The following is a 6,496-nucleotide window of genomic DNA, read 5'->3' as shown; positions in this document are numbered from 1 at the left end:
ATGGAGGAACCGTACATCCAAACAACCCCCAAGAGCTCACCCACTGCCCTCCTTTGGCAGGGACCCAGCAGTCTGGGGGAACCCCGGCATCCGAGGGTTGAAGGCATCCACGTGCCACCCCCAGCCAAACCCCCTCACCCCCATGCACAGAGGACCAAGGCCTCCGGCACCCCCCCACCCCACCCCAAATAGCCAACCTCCCCTGCAACCTGTGTCCAGGGCACCCAGCTGTCTGACCACCCTGGCCCGCCCCGCCCTCCCACCTGCCCTTGTCTATGGAGGACCCAGGCGTCTGCGCACCTCCCCCCATAGCCAAACCCCCCTCCCCCCACAACCTCTGCCTGAAGGCATCCTGGGGACAAGGACATCCAGCTGCTGGTCTCCAGACAACGCCCCCCTCCCCCGGCCCTTTCTTCTATGACGCACCCAGGCGACCCGGTGGCACTCTGCAGCTGAACACCCTCCTCTTGTGTATGAGGCAGCCAGGCGCCTCAGGCACCCAGGGCTCTGGGCACCGCCATCTGGGTAAGTCCCCTCGCCCTGTGAGCAAGCACTTCACCTCCAAGCAGACGCCCACGCACTTCACCAGCCCTTCCTCAGCGCTTGTGCAGGGCACCCAGGCCTCTGCGCACCTCCCCCCCACCCCGCCCAATGTTCCTCCCCGCATACAAAGGACCCGGGTGTCCCTGCTGCCCCCACCCAACTCCATCTACCAGGCTCTCAGGCAGCTGGGCCACCCCCCGCCCTTCCCCCACACACCGAGGGCCCAGGTGTCTGGGCAGGGGAGGGGTGGCTCTTTATTGGCTCTCGAGGGGGTCCCAGGGCACGCGGCAGGGTCACCTCGGGGTGCTGGGGGCGGGTCAGGTGCTGCACACCCGTGTCACGCCCATATCCCATGCCTGTCGCCCCTGCGGCCTGCCCCTCTCCCATGTGTCACAGGCGGTGCCAGCAGGTCCAGCCCCGGGAGTCACGTGTGTGCCACCCCCATGTGCTGGGGCTCACCTCACGCTGGGTGGCCGTGGCCCGGGGCCTCGGCGGCCACACACTGGAGGCACCCAGAGCGGGCACTGGGTGACCGCAGGTGCAGGAGGACACCTGCGGGTGTGCCCCCCACCCAGAGTGCGCCCCGGCTCAGGCTGTCGGGGGTGGGGGGCAGCGGTGCCTTTGCGGTGGGCTGAAGGGACCCCAAATGCCTCCCAGTCTGCCCAAAGTCCCCTCCCCTGTCCCCAGTCTCCCCCCGCGTCTCCACATGTCCCCCCGTCCTCAGCCTCGTCCCGTGTCCCCCATGGCTCCCCTGCCTGTCCCCGCATCCTTCCCCCGCTCCCCACACGTCCACAATGTGTCCCTCTCAGCCTGACCCCAATCCCCATGTGGCCCCTGTGTCCTCTGTCTTCCTAACCTCGTCCCCACGTGTCCCCTTCGTGTCCCCACAGCCTCCACCCGCTCCCCCGGATCTCCGGAGCGTCCAGGTGGGACGGGACCTCTGGAGACCAACCTCCTCCAACCTCCTGCTCCAGCACGGTCACCCACAGCAGGTGGCCCAGCACCGCGTTTCCCAGGTGCCTTTGGAACATCGCCAAGGCTGGAGCTGCCACCACCTCGCTGGGCAACCTGCTCCGCTCCAGTGCTCCAGTGCTCCGTCACCAGCTTGGTGTCCACCAGGACCCCCCCCAGGTCCTTCTCTGCACAGCTCCTCTCCACCACGTGCCCCCCAGCCTGGCCCGGTGCCTGCGCTTACCCCTGCCCTGCGGCAGGACTCGGCCCTTCCCTTCGTTCAACTTCAGGGCGTTCCTCTCTGGCCCTCTCCAGACCCTCCACGTCCCTCTCAACAGCAAGAACCGACCAAGCCCAGCACACCGGCACTGCCGGATTCCTCCCCACCTTGTACCGCGACACCCACGCCGCGTCTCAGACGGGCACTGGCGTGAGCTCGTCCTTTCAGAGCTCTTCCTTTCGGGGCATAAACCTCCTCTGGGCGGGATTTCTTCCCCAGCACGCCTACGGGAGGAAGCCGCGCTCTGCAGATGCCTCTCTTGGCCGTCCTTGGCCATTCCCCACGGCTGCAGCTATTGCAAGGCACTTATGGGGCGACTCGTGTATTTGTGTGGACGACGGAGCAGCTGTAGCTGTTTCAGTCATACCCCGGGCAGAGCGGGGACTGCTGCAGGCATCTGCCGCGGCTTCCATCACGCTTGGTGCTCACGACAGGCCGAAGTAGCTCAGCTGGGAGAGCGTTAGACTGAAGATCTAAAGGTCCCTGGTTCAAGCCCGGGCTTCGGCACTGGGCTGCCCCCCCCTCTTCCCCGCCTCTTTTGCGGAGCCGGGCGTCCCGGCCATGCGCCACCTGCACCTCTTGCCCTTCTCACTCCTCCTGCCCATCTCACCACTGCCTCCCTACCCCTGTGCACTTCCCCCTCCTCCACCTTGCCTCCCTCTCCAACACTCTCCCCAAATCCATGGCCACCTCCCTCAGGGACACCAGGCCTCTTTCCTCCACCCAGTGAGCCGCCCGCCCACCCGCCCGCGCCTTCCTGCCTGTCTTATGGATGCCACAAAGCCTTCTCCACCTGCCTCCCTCCCCTCACCGCCTCCCTGGAGCCCTCCTCCAGCTCTCCCCACCGCTGGCCATGCTGGTGGCTCTTCCATGCTCTTGGGCGCCTCCAGGCGTGAAGCCTCTCATCCACAGCAGGAGGAACGAGGAGCTGCAGGGACCCAGGCATCCGCGGCCCCCCCTGCCAGCCCCATTTGCCCCAGGGATGGAGGAACCGTGCATCCAAACAACCCCCAAGAGCTCACCCACTGCCCTCCTTTGGCAGGGACCCAGCAGTCTGGGGGAACCCCGGCATCCGAGGGTTGAAGGCATCCACGTGCCACCCCCAGCCAAACCCCCTCACCCCCATGCACAGAGGACCAAGGCCTCCGGCACCCCCCCACCCCACCCCAAATAGCCAACCTCCCCTGCAACCGGTGTCCAGGGCACCCAGCTGTCTGACCACCCTGGCCCGCCCCGCCCTCCCACCTGCCCTTGTCTATGGAGGACCCAGGCGTCTGCGCACCTCCCCCCATAGCCAAACCCCCCTCCCCCCACAACCTCTGCCTGAAGGCATCCTGGGGACAAGGACATCCAGCTGCTGGTCTCCAGACAACGCCCCCCTCCCCCGGCCCTTTCTTCTATGACGCACCCAGGCGACCCGGTGGCACTCTGCAGCTGAACACCCTCCTCTTGTGTATGAGGCAGCCAGGCGCCTCAGGCACCCAGGGCTCTGGGCACCCCCATCTGGGTAAGTCCCCTCGCCCTGTGAGCAAGCACTTCACCTCCAAGCAGACGCCCACGCACTTCACCAGCCCTTCCTCAGCGCTTGTGCAGGGCACCCAGGCCTCTGCGCACCTCCCCCCCACCCCGCCCAATGTTCCTCCCCGCATACAAAGGACCCGGGTGTCCCTGCTGCCCCCACCCAACTCCATCTACCAGGCTCTCAGGCAGCTGGGCCACCCCCCGCCCTTCCCCCACACACCGAGGGCCCAGGTGTCTGGGCAGGGGAGGGGTGGCTCTTTATTGGCTCTCGAGGGGGTCCCAGGGCACGCGGCAGGGTCACCTCGGGGTGCTGGGGGCGGGTCAGGTGCTGCACACCCGTGTCACGCCCATATCCCATGCCTGTCGCCCCTGCGGCCTGCCCCTCTCCCATGTGTCACAGGCGGTGCCAGCAGGTCCAGCCCCGGGAGTCACGTGTGTGCCACCCCCATGTGCTGGGGCTCACCTCGCGCTGGGTGGCCGTGGCCCGGGGCCTCGGCGGCCACACACTGGAGGCACCCAGAGCGGGCACTGGGTGACCGCAGGTGCAGGAGGACACCTGCGGGTGTGCCCCCCACCCAGAGTGCGCCCCGGCTCAGGCTGTCGGGGGTGGGGGGCAGCGGTGCCTTTGCGGTGGGCTGAAGGGACCCCAAATGCCTCCCAGTCTGCCCAAAGTCCCCTCCCCTGTCCCCAGTCTCCCCCCGCGTCTCCACATGTCCCCCCGTCCTCAGCCTCGTCCCGTGTCCCCCATGGCTCCCCTGCCTGTCCCCGCATCCTTCCCCCGCTCCCCACACGTCCACAATGTGTCCCTCTCAGCCTGACCCCAATCCCCATGTGGCCCCTGTGTCCTCTGTCTTCCTAACCTCGTCCCCACGTGTCCCCTTCGTGTCCCCACAGCCTCCACCCGCTCCCCCGGATCTCCGGAGCGTCCAGGTGGGACGGGACCTCTGGAGACCAACCTCCTCCAACCTCCCGCTCCAGCACGGTCACCCACAGCAGGTGGCCCAGCACCGCGTTTCCCAGGTGCCTTTGGAACATCGCCAAGGCTGGAGCTGCCACCACCTCGCTGGGCAACCTGCTCCACTCCAGTGCTCCAGTGCTCCGTCACCAGCTTGGTGTCCACCAGGACCCCCCCCAGGTCCTTCTCTGCACAGCTCCTCTCCACCACGTGCCCCCCAGCCTGGCCCGGTGCCTGCGCTTACCCCTGCCCTGCGGCAGGACTCGGCCCTTCCCTTCGTTCAACTTCAGGGCGTTCCTCTCTGGCCCTCTCCAGACCCTCCACGTCCCTCTCAACAGCAAGAACCGACCAAGCCCAGCACACCGGCACTGCCGGATTCCTCCCCACCTTGTACCGCGACACCCACGCCGCGTCTCAGACGGGCACTGGCGTGAGCTCGTCCTTTCAGAGCTCTTCCTTTCGGGGCATAAACCTCCTCTGGGCGGGATTTCTTCCCCAGCACGCCTACGGGAGGAAGCCGCGCTCTGCAGATGCCTCTCTTGGCCGTCCTTGGCCATTCCCCACGGCTGCAGCTATTGCAAGGCACTTATGGGGCGACTCGTGTATTTGTGTGGACGACGGAGCAGCTGTAGCTGTTTCAGTCATACCCCGGGCAGAGCGGGGACTGCTGCAGGCATCTGCCGCGGCTTCCATCACGCTTGGTGCTCACGACAGGCCGAAGTAGCTCAGCTGGGAGAGCGTTAGACTGAAGATCTAAAGGTCCCTGGTTCAAGCCCGGGCTTCGGCACTGGGCTGCCCCCCCTCTTCCCCGCCTCTTTTGCGGAGCCGGGCGTCCCGGCCATGCGCCACCTGCACCTCTTGCCCTTCTCACTCCTCCTGCCCATCTCACCACTGCCTCCCTACCCCTGTGCACTTCCCCCTCCTCCACCTTGCCTCCCTCTCCAACACTCTCCCCAAATCCATGGCCACCTCCCTCAGGGACACCAGGCCTCTTTCCTCCACCCAGTGAGCCGCCCGCCCGCCCGCCCGCCCGCGCCTTCCTGCCTGTCTTATGGATGCCACAAAGCCTTCTCCACCTGCCTCCCTCCCCTCACCGCCTCCCTGGAGCCCTCCTCCAGCTCTCCCCACCGCTGGCCATGCTGGTGGCTCTTCCATGCTCTTGGGCGCCTCCAGGCGTGAAGCCTCTCATCCACAGCAGGAGGAACGAGGAGCTGCAGGGACCCAGGCATCCGCGGCCCCCCCTGCCAGCCCCATTTGCCCCAGGGATGGAGGAACCGTGCATCCAAACAACCCCCAAGAGCTCACCCACTGCCCTCCTTTGGCAGGGACCCAGCAGTCTGGGGGAACCCCGGCATCCGAGGGTTGAAGGCATCCACGTGCCACCCCCAGCCAAACCCCCTCACCCCCATGCACAGAGGACCAAGGCCTCCGGCACCCCCCCACCCCACCCCAAATAGCCAACCTCCCCTGCAACCGGTGTCCAGGGCACCCAGCTGTCTGACCACCCTGGCCCGCCCCGCCCTCCCACCTGCCCTTGTCTATGGAGGACCCAGGCGTCTGCGCACCTCCCCCCATAGCCAAACCCCCCTCCCCCCACAACCTCTGCCTGAAGGCATCCTGGGGACAAGGACATCCAGCTGCTGGTCTCCAGACAACGCCCCCCTCCCCCGGCCCTTTCTTCTATGACGCACCCAGGCGACCCGGTGGCACTCTGCAGCTGAACACCCTCCTCTTGTGTATGAGGCAGCCAGGCGCCTCAGGCACCCAGGGCTCTGGGCACCCCCATCTGGGTAAGTCCCCTCGCCCTGTGAGCAAGCACTTCACCTCCAAGCAGACGCCCACGCACTTCACCAGCCCTTCCTCAGCGCTTGTGCAGGGCACCCAGGCCTCTGCGCACCTCCCCCCCACCCCGCCCAATGTTCCTCCCCGCATACAAAGGACCCGGGTGTCCCTGCTGCCCCCACCCAACTCCATCTACCAGGCTCTCAGGCAGCTGGGCCACCCCCCGCCCTTCCCCCACACACCGAGGGCCCAGGTGTCTGGGCAGGGGAGGGGTGGCTCTTTATTGGCTCTCGAGGGGGTCCCAGGGCACGCGGCAGGGTCACCTCGGGGTGCTGGGGGCGGGTCAGGTGCTGCACACCCGTGTCACGCCCATATCCCATGCCTGTCGCCCCTGCGGCCTGCCCCTCTCCCATGTGTCACAGGCGGTGCCAGCAGGTCCAGCCCCGGGAGTCACGTGTGTGCCA

At 67.0% G+C, this 6,496-nt stretch overlaps 2 non-coding genes across 2 annotated transcripts; both read left to right on the top strand.

Moving 5' to 3' along the window:
- The first annotated feature begins 2,208 nt into the window (after positions 1-2,208).
- Positions 2,209-2,281, top strand: TRNAF-GAA (transfer RNA phenylalanine (anticodon GAA)). Its single transcript has one exon. It is a non-coding gene; the product is annotated as a tRNA-Phe (tRNA).
- A 2,683-nt stretch (positions 2,282-4,964) lies between these two features.
- On the top strand, positions 4,965-5,037 carry TRNAF-GAA (transfer RNA phenylalanine (anticodon GAA)). The gene has a single exon. It is a non-coding gene; the product is annotated as a tRNA-Phe (tRNA).
- The last annotated feature ends 1,459 nt before the right edge of the window (positions 5,038-6,496 follow it).

The sequence above is a fragment of the Struthio camelus genome, chromosome 22, assembly GCF_040807025.1.
Source record: "Struthio camelus isolate bStrCam1 chromosome 22, bStrCam1.hap1, whole genome shotgun sequence".
In the NCBI taxonomy this organism is placed as follows: domain Eukaryota; kingdom Metazoa; phylum Chordata; class Aves; order Struthioniformes; family Struthionidae; genus Struthio; species Struthio camelus.
This window is presented reverse-complemented; position numbering and strand designations above follow the sequence as displayed.